General features: G+C 32.4%; 1 protein-coding gene and 1 long non-coding RNA gene across 3 annotated transcripts in view; both read right to left on the bottom strand.

Annotated features, from left to right (window-relative positions):
* Positions 1-17865, bottom strand: part of LOC146996244 (uncharacterized) — a 49146-nt gene extending 31281 nt beyond the window's left edge. The window contains exon 1 of the long non-coding RNA XR_015041874.1: positions 17824-17865. This is a non-coding gene — a long non-coding RNA (uncharacterized LOC146996244). The remainder of the gene's footprint in view (positions 1-17823) is intronic.
* LOC118182611 (uncharacterized) overlaps positions 1-20328 on the bottom strand; it is an 826788-nt gene that overhangs the window by 336331 nt on the left and 470129 nt on the right. The window lies entirely within an intron of this gene.

The raw sequence follows: 20328 nt of genomic DNA, 5'->3' as shown, positions 1-20328 counted from the left end.
GAAACGCTTCCCTGCGGATTACGGTGGTTAATTGAGTTATCGTGGCGGCTCGCCCCGAGCTAAGCCGTGACGAGATAGCTGCCCATTCAAGCAGACGATCTCTCGATTCGAAAACGATCGCACATCAAGCGTGAAAAAGGGGGAAGGAAAGAATATATTTTATTCGAAAACGTGGAATGAGTATGCAATTCAGATGCGCAGCCAGAATACATCAAGAAATTTCAGCTACTTTTGCGATATGAATACAATTTTATATTTTTAATCCTCTGAGAATTAGAATTGACATTAGAATGACATTTTTATTGTTTTTAATGTTTTAATATTTGGAAGAGGTGTTATCAATTTCAATTAGCGATAAAATTCTATATCTTATATATATCTTATTAAAGATCAGAAACACGATAACAAACGCTGTTTTCAGTGGACGATACGTAAGGTCTTTTATACCTTAGATATTATAAAAACCATCAGCATAAGAAATTGGAAAATTAAAAGTTCATTTGCATTTCTTAAAAATATCTTATAAAAACTATGATTTATACATTGTAAAAAAATAATATATATTTCTAATTCAATATAGGGCATGAACTGCAAAACTTGCAAAAAAAACTTTTTTTATGTTCTTGTCTGCATTCTAGAAAAAATTGAATGGTAATGACAAAATTCTGTAATATATAAATTGTAGGCTTCCTTATACATTCTCTAGGTTAATTTTGTTCAAACGGTACTTCCTGTTCATATCATTTTTACTTTCAAAAAACTTAATTCATTCTCAGATTTAATTTTACTTAACAGTAACGACTTCTGAGTTGGCAACACCGTATAATATTACTTCGTTGTACCAAGCGAAGGAAATATTGTAATCGCGAAAAATTTCGTGTATCATATTTCAACGAAAATATCCATTTTAATAGCAGTCGAATGCATTTGAACGATGTTTTTGCGTGATATCTGTATGTAAGGACATAATAAAAGACTGTTTTTTTCCAAAATGGATTGTAAAATGAATTCAAAAGATATTTTTTTTTCGTCACATCTGTACGTACATAAGTATGTGTGTATCTTGCGTAACAGAAAAAACGATTATCTGTAGAACTTTGAAATTTCGTATATGGGATTGCTATAACAATCTCTTTTTGGTTGCAATAGGCTGCGCCAAACATATATATATATATGTTACCGACAAAGTATGAAATCCGGCATTCTATAGAAGGCCTAGGCATTGCATATAATGCCTAAAACTAGCTGACAGTGTATGAAGCGATTCATATTTCACACATTTCCTAGGCAATCTATAGAATGCCAAATGACAAACCGGCAACCGGCAAAGTATAAAATACATTTCCGATTCGTTTCGATGAACCGAAACTACTTACCAGAAGTTAATAAATAATGTAAAAATTCCGAAATAACAACTAAGAATGAACCACGGGACTACTGGCCGCCGAATCGCTAGGTTGTGATGTTTGTGGAAAACAAGTATATTAATTTATCCTGTTAAAGAAAGCGTCAGTACTATTGTCAGTAGCAGTATTGCGTTATTTTCCGTATTTCATGAAAACTTTGAGTACTGCACAGGAACGAAGTGACAGAATGTCGAAAGAAATTTCAACCAATTATAAAAACGTTACACGTAATGATATCGAACTGTAGCAACCACCTTTGAAAGCCTTGCCAGAAAAAACAAAAAGGTATTAAAAAGGGCACTGATGTGATACTTATGATTGTTTCTGAACTTAACTTCCGTTGTTAGGTAGATCTTACCGATTTCCAGTCTCAGTCAGATACAAAATACAAATTTATTACGCTGTATCAAGATCACCTCACGATCTTTTTTTTTTTTTTTTTTTTTTTTTTACATATTTCGAAGAACAGTTTTTCAATGGCACTCTTTCATTAATTTCTCAAAATAACATTTGTATTATAAAGGAATGGACGTCTTTTAAATATTAGCCTTATAATAACCTTTTTTTTCATACTTTACCTAAAGAGAATTTGTCATTCTATAGAATGCCTAGGTATTATATACAATGCCTAAATAAAGTATGTAATAATTCTCTTATTTAATACTTTGCCTAAAATCGTCCGCCGTTATATACAATGCCTAGGCGTTCTATAGAATGCCGGTGTTTCATACTTTGCCGGTAACATATATATAAAAACTTAAGTAAACAAGTAATAAATAATAAATTGTCTAAAACTTACGCTAAAGCTGCAAAGTAATAAAATAATAATTTATGTTCTAAGTAGATTATTGAATATATTTATCTCCTTTGAAAACAAGAGCCGAACTCTATGAGTTGAATTAACTCATTGGAATATTTAAAATGAAATAGTTATAAGCGAAATACTTAGTTTGTTGGTTACATTTTCACTTTTAACACTTAACGATGTCACACGATAGCGACCATAGCCAAGTCTCTTCTACAAATCATACCAGTTAAGATTTTTCTCCTAAATTTAAAGTATACCGCTTGGCATAAATTTTGCATAATCCTCTGGACTGAGCGAGCACGTAACGAAACGAGGCATAAAGATAAAATAAGTATTTACTGTTAGTAAAAGTGAGACGAAATGACCCAATTTTACCCAGCTGGTCAAGAAACCTTGGGCCTTTGCACCCACTAAGCGGATCATGCGACGAGTTTTACATCTTAGATAAAATATGCAGACGTATACAAAGGGGAAATACAATATGGAAACTTCAGATTACAGTCGAATTCCTCCATGGAATTTACCACTAAAATTAAAAAAAGGATTTAAAAATTGTTTTAAATATAAAGATTGTCAAATTAAAAAGAACTGTCTGATTTTGGAGCTCAAAATTCAGTTTTACATCTGCGACGACTTTACGTTAAGCAGTTATGGTAGGTTTACTAATTTAAGCGTGAATCCTCAAGAAATAAAAGATAAAGACCATAAAATCTTCTATTTGAAACGAGCTCTTCAAAATGGCAAAAGTAGAGGCGATGGTAAGGGGGAAATTAATATCATTAATGTAATTCGATAATAAAATTGAAGCTATATGGAAACTTGGGAACTTATTTAATATAGAAAAAGTTAATAACTCAAAGTCGCAATTGTGCATTTATTTTATGGCCTACTTTATATCGTTTGTTTGTAATACATATATTTTCAAGTAGCAATACTTTCTATTTTGCCAGGCCGTAAAATACGCTAGCTAAAAACAATCCTGCCAGGTATCTTTTTTTAAAAAGCCTCAAAATAAAAAACACTGTAATGTTTATTGGGTATAGTTTTTTTACTGATTATTGTATCCTAATAGACCTCAGTACCGTGGTAGCTGAGGCCAGTATTTATAGTTTTCTTCCGGTTAGGAAAATAATGTTTCCAGTATATCTCCAGCACAAAATGCGACAGAATAACTAATTAAGAAAACTGCTGTTTTAATCTAAACTCTTCCTTCACCTCTTTTACTCATTTAACACAGCATCTGTCATTAATTAAGACAGCCAATTATAATACTTCACATCAAAATGAAAACTAATGCGAAAAGAACGTTCAAGGAGTAGAAAAACGTAATCAAACATGAATTCCACTCATGGTGACCTCATTTCCTGTAATGTAATTGACAATTCGCATTATATTCTGCTTGCATGAGAAAAACAAAACAAAACAAAAATATACCTCGATTGGACAGATACATTTTCTTTTGAGGTGGTCTATAGTTACCCTCTAATGACCCATCGGATTACTGACGAATGAAGATTGAGCGGGTAATTGTAATCTTCCTCCTCTTCCTCTAAGAAGTCAACTAGTTTTTCGTCTTAGAAATGAATTTCAGACGACAAGAAATATAATAAATAAAGCAATTTTCATATAACCTCTGTTAAGGCTCTCATAATCTCATAATGGATTCTCTAAACAATGATACGAGTTCTCTTTTTATTCTGACTTTTGAGACGATATCCTAGAACCTCATCAGTCACTAATCTGTTAGGAATCATAATAATATCCGTTTAAATCATTACATGGTGCAGTAATAGAAAAAAATCGCCAGTGATAAATACCGTCTTCCATCGACTAAGTGCAAATAAGTATCTACAGCGAAGGAAAACTTGTTTAAGTAGCATGGCTAGTGTGGTCGGGGCGACGGAGCATTTTACTTGATTTTATTTCTCTCTAGAGTTTATTTTACCTTAATGACATAAATATAAACCATTCGATAACATTAATTAAAAATCGAAATAATAATATTGCGTTGCACATCTTGTGAAAGGAATTAGTAAAAGCGTATCCTTGAAATTTTCTGATGTTCGCTTTTCTACCTAATATCTTATTCAATGAATCTTGACAGAATGCCAATGAGGATCGCTTTATCCAGACGAGACAATGAAAATAAAATTGGAAACAAATGTAATTTATTGAATACAATCCAGCTAATAAAAATGAATGATATGACTGATTAATATACACTGCTGCTAAAAAAATAAGCAACATAGGCAAAACACGGAATAAAACAAAAGCTATTTCATGGATTTGCGTGAAATTGATCCAAGAGGTTGGTGTTGTATTACAAGACCACAGAATAAACAATAAAGCAAAGACATACAAAAGCATATGTATTACGATCAAACCACATGTATTACGACCATTGCGAAAAACCAAATGCGTCGAAAGAATGTGCAATGCAAACGGGTTATAATGGGTTATCAAACCCTCTAGCTGAAAGGTATGCTTGAATACGGCGAGGTAAGTTGGCATTAATGCCGTTGGTCATTTGTTGTGTCAGTAGCGCCCATTCATGTAATAACAATGTTGCGCTGTAGTAATGCATGTCGAAGCTTGTGGAAGGTGCCTGGAAGCACACTGCGACTTACTATCCGTATTTCCAACATGTCTTCCACATACTTTATTGAATTCAGGTCCGATGATCCAGCAGACCACGTCAGATGTGGAGTGATTTCACACTCCAGATAATTCCGCACCACTCTAGCTCAATGCAGGTGGACGTCATCGTCCATATATATCCCTTCGTTACCCATTGTAGTAATAAAAGGACACACAAAAGAGTGTACAAATTCGTCGCGATATCGGAAGGCTGTGACGGAACTGCCAGGAAACACGCAAAGGTCTTTGCCATTCCAGCTCAGCTCATACAAGTAAAGCCTCCTCCTCTGTAATGGTATCCTTCGACGATGTTTTGGCACCCGATAGACCTGCTCTGCTCACGGGCCAAATTCAACTGCAATCTGACATGCGATGGGGACAAAACGAAAACAACACATTGTCTGGCGTCCTGAAGTCGATGAGAGACAGTTTGGCAAGATATAGCCGTCCTGCAGCAGCAGAGAGATGTGACCCAGCTGTTAGTGATCTACGGCGTCTTGCTCATATCAGCAAGAAGCTATAGTCTACCATTGCCGTAATCCTCCGGCATTCAGACCCACGTCTTCTACAGGGGTTTTGATCCTTTTGGGTAACAATTCCACTGCCTGTTGATGATACTATGATGCACATTCAGCTCTTTCGCACCAACGGATTGTTTTGCACCAGCTTGTATCGTCTAACAGTCCTTCAACGCATTTCATCCCGCAAATGATGTACTCGGCTCATGCTTTCCGCTTTGGCTATGTCCGATTATACGGAACTATTGCTGTTTGCCAACTGATGCATAGGTTCGGCATGTCCCTTTTTAATGTGTTGAGATGGGATTGCGGAATTACGTTTTATGCTAATGTTGGTTGCCTATATAAATATTAAAAAATTGAAACATTTTTTAAATAAATCCTTAACAGTATAAAATATTTAAGTTATTATTTTTAAATAATACAGATAAACGCCATCATAATAATTGAAAAAGCAGTAAAAATATACAACTAAAAATAAAGCGCTAAAAATAGATTCTGTACCAAAGCATAGAATGTGTAAGCTATGTACACATAGTAACCCCAAATTTCCGTATAATACATACTAGGTGTTTTGACGTAATGGGTATTACTGATCAATTTTCTGAAATGAAAATCCGAAAATTTAAAATTTTAGACTTCGAAATTTTTGTAAAAATTAAAAATTTTTAGACGATATACTAATTATAATTATACCCATTTTTAAGTATTTTTCGTAAAGCCAGAAATTGTTTTATTTTACTATTATTATCATGTTAGTGCTTGTATTCTTTATTATTAATAAAAAAATTAAACGAGATTATTTAAAATTTCATTACAAGCAGCTTGTACGTATGATTTACCGATTTAAATTTCATCTAGATATCGCTAAAGCCTTAATCCGGCCCACGAAAAGATTTTATTGTTGAACTGGCATCGAATCGAGGACCTTTCATCAAATGAGATAAAGCCATTGCTCTTCTATAATACCAATTTAAAATTTCATAGACTCTTTTCTTTTTATACTTTTGAAGTAATACATGTAGCAATGCAACATAATTTCTTGAATCATTTCCATTACTATAAATTTCAATATTGGCACAATTTCATACAAATTGCGCTGATACAAAAAACATTCTTAATTTTAAAATAATTGCATTTTTTTAAATAAAAATTAATGCAATGAACGAAAATATATGCTCAATGAGTTTAGGTAGTTTAGGTAGTCAATGAGTCTTCAGCAGCTAAGCAGTGGGGAAGTAGCTCGAGGTATACTTCGAAAAATCGAAATCGGTGATCTCAGTGATGAAATTAAAACAAAATGCCTTATATCAGTTGCTGAGGAAAAGAAAAGCAGAAAGGAATCAGAAGTTTAATATTTGAATACTAGGCAATTCAGATCCAATAAAAACAATAACAATTTAAATCCGTAATAAAAATAGGAAAGTTGTAAGAAAAAACTGTTCCACGAACTGAAAATCTGCTTTTTGGATAATTTTGAAATAAGAAATTTTGATATATTTTGAATTCAGTGTTATGAGGTATTTTGCCCTTCCTTACCGCGTGCCTTCGTTCGGGGTGTAAATGGATAGCCCGTCCGGCTGGCAATCGGGAGGGCCGGTGTTCGAATCCCGGCAAGGCATTAGACATTTTTCCTGTTCCTACATCAATATAACCTGATGACTCTACAACATCTATCATTACTGTGAAATGAGGAATTTATGTGCTTTTCAATGGCCATTTCAGTACCGTTTTCAGCCACTTAAATACCTTTCTTTCTTAGTGGAGTAGATGTTCTTAAAGCAAGTAACTTCATAGGCGTAAGTTGATCTCTTTGAAAACATTTTCTCTGCGCAAAGATCATTGCATTCAAATTTCATGTCCTATACCAGAAAGAACTCATTCTTGAAATGTGCCAAGCAAGAATGTTGAGGAACATGAAGAAGAGTATTATTTTTCTGTCTAAATGTCGAGAAGACTATGAAAGTTTCTTCTTTTGTTTAACCATACTCCCGATCAGGAAACTTGAGATAAAAATTGAAGCTTTGTAAAAATTTTCAATTCAGGAAATTTTAGTAAATTTGCAGTTTATAAAATTTAAAAAAACTTAAATTCACAAATCTGAGATTCTTTGTTGCCCGTTCTTGTACTTATTATAATACTTAAAACACTTTCATTAATACCGTATTGAAAAATGAAGTCAGATATTAGCTGTCAGATAAGTCAAATATTAGACCTATATAATTAGTGGTTGTAATGTATTCATCACTTACGTCTTTGCTAAATACAACTTTTTAAGTTTTTACTGTTATTAAAATTGTCTGCCTAGTGAATTTCCCCCTTTTCAGAATTTTATAACATTTCTGTACATTTCTCGCCATTAATATACAGAGGCTCAATGTAGTATTTCATACCTGAATTTAATAATATTATATAAGGATTAGGACTATTTACAATTATACCCTTGTGTCTAAATGTTCAAAAATTATATAACTTAGGACAAGCACATCAGAATTATATGCCGAAGTTCCATACCACCTTTTATCAATGACTCGTATGGGTTTTCACATGAAAAGAATAAGGACACGTATAGAATTTTAAATTAAAGGCTAACACGGATTAATCCTAAAAGCACTTGCTGACTGCCAAAACAAACCGAAAAGTAGGCTTCTTGCCTCAAACAGTTAATCAACCAAAAACGGAAAGCAAGAAAATCCTAAAAAGGACTTAAAACTTTCTTTAAGAGAAATAAAAAAATTCCTTAAAAGAAATTAAAAGATCTACTTCATACGAAGCTACAAATGATAAGAAAGTTAAGGATTTGCTTCATATGTATATCTTTTTCCAATTTTTATTTAATTAAAATAAATTTAAATATATTTACACCCCCTTAAGAAAACAGAAAATCATATGATACATTTTATTGAGATTCTATTTGCTTTTCCTTGCAATGAATTAGAACCGAGCCTGCAACAGCTCTTTTTTTTTTTTTTTAATTTTATCATCATTCTGGAAGGATGAGTTACCTGAAAATTAAATCATATTCATCAGCCAACTCCGCCTTCAAGATACCCTAAGAAACAGAAATGCTTATGCTTTATAGGGTGACAAATACGATTGGAAACGAAGCCATTTCATGATGTTTCTCGACGCCGGCGGCATCATCCCACCAATCGGCCCGAGTAGGAAGGCGGGAACTGCACATTCTTTTTCGGCTAAAGTCACGCGCCAAATAAAACTTCGGTTTCTGTTCCGAGGCGTGGAACGAAGAAATGTCAGGACTTCTGCCAGGTTTTATCACAAGCCACGCCAGGTACGGAAATAGAACCTATGCATTTTCAGTTTAATAATTTATGTTGATGTGTCTTGCAAGAATGGAAAGAGAAAGTATTCCCTGGGCAAATGTACAGCCCTTTTCCACCCTATTTTGCCGCAATGCTTTGAGGTTTTATGATAAGGGCAAATATCTGGAGAAACTCGGTTGAGGAGAATAGATATCTGCGTATGTACATCCTCTGTTTATTAAATACCACGATTCAACTAAAGAGTACAATTCGCATGTTTAACACTTACAATCCCACGTGATCCAAACGCCGGTCACGAATTTTTTCATCTCGCTGCTGCGTGACTTAAGGTATGGATCACGCTCTAGTTCAAACCTTTGAGCTGTTGTAGTTTAGTGTTTATTGCATAAGCCGTTCTAAATGCGTCGGAAAGTAAAATATGCGGCAATCTGTATTTCAACAATAATACTTGTACGTAACTCCTTAGTCGAAGTAGGTAATACTTTGCAATACTTCGTTTCAAAATTGTGACAAGCTCAATTTTATTTATTTATTTTTTTTCGTTTCACCTAAATTGTCAAAGTTTGTATCTGAATTCCTAGGCTTCAGAAAAGAACAAATCCAAAACTGTGAGTTTTGGGAAATGAATTAAAGCATGTTAACGTTGTTTCGCCGATTTTTAATATATCAAAGAAATGTCACTGCTTTCAGTTGGTAATCAAATACTGTATGTTATAAATTAGGATAAGAAGCGTTGTAGTAATTTGTTGCCAACTGACGATACGTAAAATTTTTTATTTATTCTTCGATATTACATAAGAATATTATAAAAAGGTATTACAAAAGGACGTCAAAAATTCTTGTAATAGCCAATAACAGTATAGACTACAATCCTCTCTCTATATTTCATTTTCAATTTAACTAATTTTTTAACGTAAAACGGTAGCTTGTTTTTATTTAAACGTTTAATTACTTACTTTCAATGCTTGTTTAAATGCAGAGTTTTTTTAATGGAATCTATCTTTAGAAGAGTGTTTTTTGGGCTGAATTCCTCTCGCCCTGAAGATACTAGCTTTTATTGAATTCTGTGAGTCAGATACAAGAAAGTTTAATTCCCTAATTTATCTCTTAGCTAGTTTCACATTAGTCAACTAGGCCTAAAAGTCTTATAACATGGTACTAGTATGAATTCCATTGAATTAGGAAGTATACCAGAATAGTTAAGCAAAATAAAATTTATTTTCCTCTCGACTGCATGGCATTTGATAACTAGGCATTCACCAAGAGATGGCCAAAATCATTGGGTATTTCGCAGTCTAATCATTGAGAATACTTAGGATTTAATACAGGTGTTAAACTGATACTGCGTTTCAAAGGAAAGAGACATTTCGAACTGTCATGCATTATCCGGGATGCATATTTCACAAGTGCACATCTGTGTAGCCACTGAGGGAGTGGCTTCTAGGATGGACCGATGAGCATCCAGTAATATCACATGACCTTTCGCACATAAGATTTAAGCAAGATGGTTGAAAATATTTTGATCCGCAATTTTCTGTACATCGTCTATTTCTTCTGAAAATTTTCATTGCGAAGTTAGATCAAATATAAGCAATTGGGAAGATTTCACTATCTGGTTGAAAGAATTTGAAATAAATGCAAACACATGTTGGATACACAGCAAAAATATTCATGCGAAATATTACTTAATGAGTGATAAATAAGAAGAAAGAAATATGTGAGTCACATCTGAGCCCAAATGCTATCTTTATATAAAACTATGCATATGAGAAAAATATTTACACCAGTTATATATGTAAATAGAAGTCAGGACTTTTTATTGCAGTCTATATGAAAAAGATGTTCTACAATAACAGTCAATGCATAATTTCATTCAAAGTTATATTCATTCATTCACTTTACTAATTTGCATTCGTAAGTCACTAGTTTGCCAATTTAATAGTAATGCCCGCGTAATTTAGTGTGTTAAATTTCACATTTAATAACTGCTCACTCTTAAATATACTGTCCACACAAGAAATACTCATCAGACAGAATGAATGTATCTATTCACAACAAATATATTCAATTTATTCACATATAACTTTTAATGTTAACAATGGATATAATTAGATCATACACAATATGTATTCTGAATCTTACACTTTGAAAATCAAAAGAATGCAAGCACCGAAATAAGAAAACACTAGATTCATTGTAACACTTCCAGTCCTTCTCAGCTAAATAAAACTATACGCATGAATTCTCTTAATCCACATTTGTTAGTAAATGCATAATATTCGAGGCTAATTATAGCCTGAGTCATTTTCTCGATAATATGCCGTGAACATTAATCCAAATATCAATGAGTGAAATCGCGAAAGTAAAATGTCAGCGATTAATTAAACTCATAAAACGAAAGCACTACGATATTTTATACTATTACGCAATGCATTTATAACTGCAAAACAAATACCAGTTAAAGCGTAAACAACATACGCTCATATGCACGAAGATTCAGCGTCACCAAGAGCAATAGAAGCTTATTGGTCCATTTTCGAAACCCCTCCCTCAGTGGCTACGCTGATGTGCACTTGTGAAATATGCATCCGGGATTCGAACTCGAAGTCATGAAAGGAACAGTTAGTTTCCGCTAGGCCCCACACCCACAGATTTCGTTTTCCTTATTGGCGGCTACTTAGCCGACTTAGGCTTTGGCCATTACTAAAGGCCGGAATGGGTGGTCACTTTACTGTGGAAGCACTTAATAGGTGGACCACCTTTATCTTCTATGAAGGGATGGACAATTAAAGCCATGCCTTCTCCCGGATTCGAACCCGGGCCCTTCGGTATCGCACGCCCACAGATGTCGCCGATTTAAACCGTACTTAGCATTTTGAAGGAAAACGTAACTATTCTCAGATTATTTTTTCTCAGTTAGCCTTACCCTACCTCTACGGTAAATTTTAAAAGTTTTCAATGATTAGGATTATTTAGGTTATAAGAAAACACTCGAGCTTTCTGCCTAAGAGGAGTGATGATTTTTTAAAGGGAAATTCGCTTATTGGTACATTACAGATGCGGAAAACTACGAAAGTTCATTTGCAGCCAACTCGTTTGCTGGAATTTGAATTCTGGTCGAACTACCGGTGTTGATTCTTTTTGCGGCTCAGCCGCTGGTAGGGAAACCACGAAAATGCCCGTGAAGGCAGTATGTTATCCGAGATCCGAACCACAGACGAATCGCCAGTCTTCAGCGACGTAACCGGCAGTCGCTGGAGGGTTTTGTGGCCGAGAATTTAAATAATAATATTGATTTAAAACATTTCAGATGCAAAGTAATAATACTAATAATTATTATATAATTCAAATAAGCATTTTTTGTACATCAAATCTGTGTGTATAAAAGGAGTGACAATGATAGCAGTACACATTAAAACGAGACCTATCATTTAAAAATGAATACACTACATTGTACATGCACAATTAATTCAGCATCTGTAGTCGTCTTACTTAAATAAAAAAACTCTGATGTGAAAACCGCATTATTTCTTTGTACGGCCTATTAAATAATACATATTTTTTCCTGCACTTCATTTAAACCTATTTCCTCGAATTTCATTACAGATAACTTTCTCGTTCAATTAATCCAATTCTCACTTCGCGGCTAGGCAAAAACACATAACAACTCAAAACAACTTTCAATAAAAATTGTAAAATACAGAAAAACCTAAATCACCAAATGCAATTATTTTAAAACTAAAATTAGAGTTTCTAAGTCAAAACAAGCAATTCGGCCAGCTGGTAGGAACACAAAATTTTCGGTGCATACAAAAATGTAAAATTAGGTTTTGTTCTCACTATCATTTTTTTATCTGGCGTATAACGCGCACTCGTAAATTTCGGTCCTATTGTTTATATTAAAAGTGCGCGTTATACGCCTGAATATACGGTAATTCGATATAAGAGAATGAAAACAGAGCTTACCGAGCCGATTATGAGAGTGGGTACATATATATTTGTGCGCGTGTGTGTGTGTGCGCGCATACATTTAATGCCGCCGATTGCAGCAAAAAAGGGGAGGTGCACAAGTACATGTTATAGTAATCCCAAACACAAAATTTCAACTTTCTACCGTTAACCGCTTTTCAGTTACGCGAGATACATACAAACATACGTACGTACGTACAAACGTCATGGGAAAAACACTTTTGAATCCGTTTCATAACCCATTTTGAAAAAAAAAAAAAAAAAAAAAAAGGATCGTACGGACCGGTACGTACAGACATCCCGCAAAAACATCTTTCAAATGGATTCGAGAACGGTCAAAATGAATATTTTCGTTGAAATTTCCGGGTTTCTGGTTTGAAAAAACCAGAAAATTTCCGGGATTACAGCACTTTCTTTGCTTCATAGATGGAAGCAAAAGGTATCTCTCAGCAAAATACATGTGCCCTGATTTTTTAACACATGACAATTCTGTGTTGCTTAGGGCGAAGAAAAAAAAAAAAAAAAAAAGAAATAGCTGCTGAACTAATTTAGTGTCTTGGAAGGGTAATAAAATTTTGTGGTTTGGACTTTGTAGCAGCTCTTTCAGCGGTCAGATGGATAAAAACCACTTAACATTAATAGTTGAACACAGGTTTATTCATTATTTAAATATGATATATTATAAAAATAATTAAATATGATAAACCAGCTAGAAATTAAAATGCTAACTAGAAAATAATAGGAAGAAATTCTGAAAGGTTCCAGATTTTCTTGAATTTCAATTTGGTATTCGTAGAAGCCGAGAAAGGTCGCAAAAGTAATCGCAGAAACTGGCGTCGTGGCGAACTTCATGTGCTGTTAATGAGGCAAATCATATGTTCATTTGAAAGACGAGGCTAATATATATTGGTCTCGATTAATAGAGTTATCTGCTGGACATTGATATGAGTCGAATCTTAAATAAGTAATTCCAACATTATCAGTAAAATGAGCAGAGTCTTATTCGGTTATTGACAACCTGTTGCTTGTTAGGACAGTTATCAGAGGAATGTAATACCTCACTTTGCCTATTTGGATTTTCTAGATCTAAAAAAAATGCTGTTAAATGAGATGACAAACATTAACAACTTGTTAAAAAGATTTAAAAAATACATTGTTTTTATAATTAAAAAAAAATTACTTTACCAGTTCATCAAGAAATTATGCTGACGCACTTGAACGAGATGCTTCAAAGGAATGCCTTGAAGTGCAATATATCTGTTACAACAATGCATTACATGGAACAGCTAGGAAAGCTGTCTATTTTCTATATTAGACATTTGTGCTGGTATTGTTCGTTCAAAGTCAATCAAAAGCATAAGGCAGAGTAATCACTCTGTACAGGTTCCTTCAACGATAGCTTTTATTAAAGGTGGTGTGGTGTATTTAATTATGGCAAAGCACACGAGGGCTATCTGCCTAAAGGGAGGGATGCCTTTCGTGGAGGACTTTCTAAGGGAAACTGGCTCGTATACACGTTACACATGGGGAAAACCACGAAAACGCCCATGCAGCCAGCCCGTTCGCGGGATTCGAACCTCAGACTACCAGTGTTCAGCGCCTTTACCGCTCGGCTGCTGGTGGGCCGCGCTTTTATTAAAGACAACACCGATAAGCTAGCGGGACTACGTAAGCTAAAAATGTTCCAAGATCAAGCATTGTATAAAAATTGTTAATTTGTTTCAGTATGACATAATTAAAGCATCACAAAGTAATAAATATTTATTTGAAAATATAATCACGTGCAAAAATAGAAAGAAATTTTTTTTTTTAAATTTGAAACAAAAATAATTTTCTTTTACACATTTTCCTGTCTTCTTTGTTTTCGGTTTATTTCAACGAAGAACTGGAGTTTCGTGAAAAATTCTACCGACTTTTGACAATACTTTTTAATAAATAACCAAAGCTTAAGTAACTCGAGTAAACCAAAATATTAATTCCAGATACGTTTAGAAATCTGGAATTGGCTGCATTCATACAAAATTAAGAAGGGCCTTTAGAAATCTTAATTTGCATAGGATATGTAGTTTCTTTGAAAACACGGATAATCAGATAATACAGAAGTGGTCCTGTAAATATTTTTTCAATGCACAGTTATCATAAAAAATGAACCAGTGAGAAGTTTTTAACTCACGACCTACTACTTAAAATAGGTTTTAGTTAAAACGTTATATAAAATTGCATAGATCTTCAGTTTTTCCTCCTAGAAGAACGCTATATTTTTCCTCTTCCCTTTAAGCCTAGCTGATATTATGTGAGACAATATGGTAAATGCTGATCAAAGTATAAATATCCTATATCATTAAATTCGCACTTCATTCATTTATAAAATAATTTTCATGGGTTAAAATTCAGGCGAAGCTCTCCTGTAATACTTCTGTATTTTGAACTGAAATCACAATTCCAAACAGAGCGCATTTCATCTCCAGCTACGAGAACTCTCATATTTTCTCCCATAACCGAGACGCCCAAATTAGTACTTAGTATAAAAATAGTAGCGTTATTATTGCAACTTTATATATCTATCACTTAACAAAACAGATATTGATATTATATGCTCAAGGTATGTCCCACTTTCTCTAGGGGGGGGAATACAGGAAACTTGAGTACCTGAGGAAGAAAACTCACATGTCGAAATGTATGCCCCCTCTCCCCCAGGAAAAGAAATTTTCGTTGGCTGTACTCTCGAGAGGGTTTAATCGCATCAGAAGACGAAGTAAAGAAAAAATTTTATCCGATCACTAGTTTTCTTCAAAACTGTTTTTAAAATATTTATCTTTTTTTATAGTCGTTATCACGTCTCGTTATTATTAGACTAGTTAGCTTACATTGCTTTTATTATTTCATTTGATTCCTATGATACTCTTTTAAATTTATAATTAATTTATTCACTTTTTATTTCTTTGATCATTTAATTAATTTTTTACCTATTTACCCTTAACTGAACTTAATAACTTAATTTATTGATATTTTTAAATCTCTCTAGTTGTTATTTAATTTTAATTACATAAGATTTATTCTTTTATTCATTATTAGTCCAAAGGCGCAATTTTGGTCTGAAGGAATATTATTTTCGTTTTGGCATTTTGCGTTGAAAACTTTAAAAGGTTGTATCACTTTTCAAATTCTTGTCACCAAATATTATCGCATTGTATTATATTTAAAGAAATTTAATAATGAAGAATCCGCATAAATATATGTATGTTTCTCGCGTTGCGGTAAAACAATATGGCACAATATGGCGAATATGGGCATCTGGAAACCCAAATTAAAAATTTGGAATCTGTTTTAGTATCGATTTCATATTTTGTAAAACTTTAACGAATTTCTGATTAACAAACTCAAGGATTTCAAAGCAGCGAGTAATGGCAGCGTTGTGCAGAAAAAACATTTTTATCTCCAGCGCGTGAGACTGTGTATCGGAAATTCTAAAGATATGCTCAATTTAAAATTATTTTGCGATATTGCTCTTGAACTAACTTTATGGTTTAAATGCGAAGAACATGCTATTTAATAAACAAAAGTAACACACAATATGTTAATAAAATGCTCCTTTGGACGTAATTTAAAATCTGAAACCTTTCAAACTTTCTTTTTTTAAAAAATTATTTATGTTTTATTTATTTATTTATTTTTCTTCACTGCTTCTGAAAGCTTTCCACAAGGCTGCGGCACTTTTAATTTTAGAAGTTAAGCCCTGATAAATTGTTTACACCTTCGAGTATCCCATTAATGGTTATCTTTGCCATTTCTTTTGTGTTATTCGTCTAGCTTCTCTTGAACCACCGCATGAAAAAATTCTTGATGTGATTAAAATATTGTAATATTCATAATTCTTGTTTATTCATGTAGTCATGTTTCTGTGTTTTCTACTTTTTCTTTTTCAAATTTTGGACAACAAAGTTAACTCAGTTAAATACGATGCTTCTATTACTTCTTGAGAAGAACTTTCTTATTTTACCAAATCAAGGACAAGTTTTTTTTCTGATTATGAATTTGCTTCAGCTTTTAATTTGATTTAATTAATTAATCCTTAAACGTATCAATGAAATTTTCTGCGCCAAAAAAGAGAGCTTCTCTCCATTTTCATTAACCTCGGATAATTCTGTAAGCATATTTTTAAGGTGATACACGGATAATCGGAAGTTCAGAATATTTAGAAGAGGATTTCAATTTAAAAGTTATCTTTGCTTTTCATCAAAATTACTGCTAAATATTTATACTCTTCGAATTTGTTTATGCAGATCGCTAAAAATTTCATTGAAATATTTCCGATACATTATTTTAAATAATATTTAAGTAAGCAAATTCAGAGAAGGAAAAGTTTAATTTATTTGGAATTCAGATTTTCTTAAAATGAAAATTTTTATATTCAGAACTATAAAATTTACAGTTATTAAAAACGAAAATTTTCATTTTATTGAAATTACATACTAGTGAAGAATTGTCTAAAATGCATGCCTTTGCTCTGAATATCTTATCTTCCCAATGGACTAGATAAAATAAGTTTCTGAATAAGTATTTTTGAATAAGTGTTCTAGGTTTCTGACAAGCATACTTATACAAAAGCAAAATTATATATTTTCTGCTTTTTGTTTTATTAAGTGTAAATGTTTCAAACTTCATTCTTGTCGATATTTACTAAATAAAATTTTTCAAAATTTTAAGTACCTGTTTATTTCTTAAAATAATTGTATAATAGAAAATTTAAATTTATAAAAAGTGTAAAGTAAATGAGACAAATACGTAGTTAAATTATGAGCACATACAAGCAGGAAATAGGAGATACTGCTGTTCGACGATTTATTGTATACATTTCTATAAATAAAAAGGTACTTACATAAAATGTTTTCAGTACTAAGTCATATTTAACTGAGATATACACACTTGGAAAAAAATTCTACAGCTTGAAAATCTCACACAACCAAAAATCATAATGTTGGAAACCTGAATCACGCTTGTTTTTCTGGTAAGAACATTGTTATTCAAATTATGCTCAAAATTATTTGCATATAACTTGAATTAATTTATATCGCATTAACAGGGGGGTTTCTGAAATAACCATATCTTCTACATCTTTCAAGCTTTCATTAAAATTCAATGCAAAGTATCAAATGAGTAACTATTTAACATGCAATTAAATAGGCATATTTTATACATACCCTTTAAATGATTGTCACTGAAACATGATGAGTTTCTTACCTATAAAGAAAATGACATTATTTCAGGATATAATTCAAGTAAAAGCAAAAAGTGAATGACAGATATGAATTTCAAAAGAAATAAAAAGTTTAATGATATTTCATTCGTAATATTTATATAGTAAGTTCTAGATAAACGGTAATATTTAAGAGACTCGATCCTGCCCATTTAATTTTTCAAACACACATTGCGCATTCCAGAAAGTGTGTAAAATCAACTAGAATAAAAGACGTATAGAAGCGCTACGGATAAAGTATCATTTAATTAAGATTATTAAGTTTATTGAGTTACGATTCTTATGAGCTAGCAGAATGGCCTAGATTGATCAAAGAAATATGCCGAGCTTGGCCCGTAAGTTATTTTCATCAAGCTACGGACAAATGATATTCGAAATAAAAACAAGCAATTTTTAAACAATTTAAATTTTAAACATAAATGGGAAATAATAATTATTAAAATTGTTAACTGGGGCAGTTAATATTGTACTTTAAACACATCTAGAACAGTTAATATTATTATAAGACCGTTTATTAGTTCAAGTTTCACAGATCTACGTGAGTTTAAATTTCGAAGACCGATGCCGTGCCAGTACCTCCTATATACGAAGCCAAGCCTCTAGGGTTGCTTGAACGGTCTGACGTCATTCTAAGTCGTCATTCCTACCATCTTCCTCGTGGCAAAGAATGAAAGAATATACTTCGGTGTCGTAGCGTAGTGAACTGACTGTTGTTTGAAAGTGTAGTGTGCTCTAATAGAACATTTTTCATTTAAATTACTTTATTTATTTTTTATTACGCCACATAAATGCTGTGTTGCAACATGCAAGTGGCTGTATTTAGTTTTCCTACGGAAGAACAACTGAGAAAACAATGGATTTGGAACTGCAAACGAAAAGATGGATTCAAGCCTACGAAACATTCAAAGGTAAGCATGCATTTCATTTTTAAATTAGAAAATTCCTGAAAGATTAATGTCATTGAAAGAAACATGACTTGAAAATGCGAAAACAAAAAATTCTCATTGCAAGGGAAATAATTTACTAAAGTTCCATTGCATTCAACCATAGAAAATAAAACGAAGTTTTAATTACTTTCTATACAAGCATAGTTATATATTTATTTACTAGGCAGAAATTTCTCTTATCCCATTATGAATGAGTATTATTAATGAATTCTTTCAGTAATTTATATTTTCGGCGTCGGGATCTTTATAACACGCACATTGATTTGGGATTGATTAATCTTTCAGGAATTTGTTATACAGAGCTTATACTGAATTTTAAAGTGATTATAAAATGGACCCTTTTCTCAATAACTAGTCAATAGAAAATCCACCAACCTTATAAAGTTCATATTATAACTTTAAGTAAGATAAATATAAAATGCTTCAAGTCGTAATTTTAAAGCCGTTAATTTAAAGTTGTTTTAGATATAAGTATTTAACTGTTTGGGTATACTATTTCTTTTGATTTAGATAAGTCTCGTTCCACCTATTTTATTTTTATTTTTTTTTTTCTTTTTAAAACTGAATGTATGCAATGCCCCTTTATTATATGCTAGGAGCATTTGAGAATGCATTTTGCTCGTAACTCATGTGAACAGGAAATTAATGCTAATTATGCAATGTTCTAAACTTTATTAATTCTAAAATCCTTAAAAAAATTATGAAATATATGTAAAAGAAAACAATCGTATAAATGGACTAGTTTTGACAGTAATTATTTTAATTTCTGGAATAAGTTACGAGGTGTTTAAATTAAACTGTCTTGTTCAAGTAATATTGCCTAAGATTGTAAGCTTACTAGTTTTAATTACATGTTAGCATAAATCCTAATTAGCCTATTAAATTGTTTCATGCACACACACATCTATAAAAGTACGAGTTTCTTATGCCAATAACACCTACCTTGTTACAGTGGTTCACTTGCTACTGGCAGTAAGTTCTTGTGGGCTTGAAATTTACATTAATTTCTTATCTAAAAACACTTATATAAGGGGTTTTGTTTATTTATACTTGTTGCAGTGGAATATGAAAATGTTTCATTGTATTAATAAGTTATATAACTTTTAAAATTTTTGAAAAAAGTTAAGAAAATTATATGGAAAATAAGCAATCTAGTGAGCCTTCCACAGTAATATAATGTCAAACACGATTGATGAATGTGAATATTTCACTCCAAAATTACATAAGAATAGCCTAAAATATTTAATTACTGCAAATAAACTGTTAAATATACAAATTCTTGTTTTTTTCTTTGTGTATCATATTTTAGCACTTATACATGTTTTCAATAATTCAAGAAAAATGAATTTTTTTAATGACTAATGATGTTTTATGCTCTTAAATATAAACATTCATAGGCACACAAGTAAATTTGTACTTCTGGTTGTGAACATATCATTTGTAAAAATGTTTAGAAAAAGAGCCAGTAACTTTATATTTGAATGGTACGAATGAATGTGGTT

This window comes from Stegodyphus dumicola, chromosome 7 (genome assembly GCF_044657685.1).
Source record: "Stegodyphus dumicola isolate Sdum_Otavi_A_Nest chromosome 7, ASM4465768v1".
Lineage (NCBI taxonomy): Eukaryota > Metazoa > Arthropoda > Arachnida > Araneae > Eresidae > Stegodyphus > Stegodyphus dumicola.
Note: the sequence above shows the minus strand (reverse complement) of the source record. Positions and strands in the feature narration are given on the sequence as shown.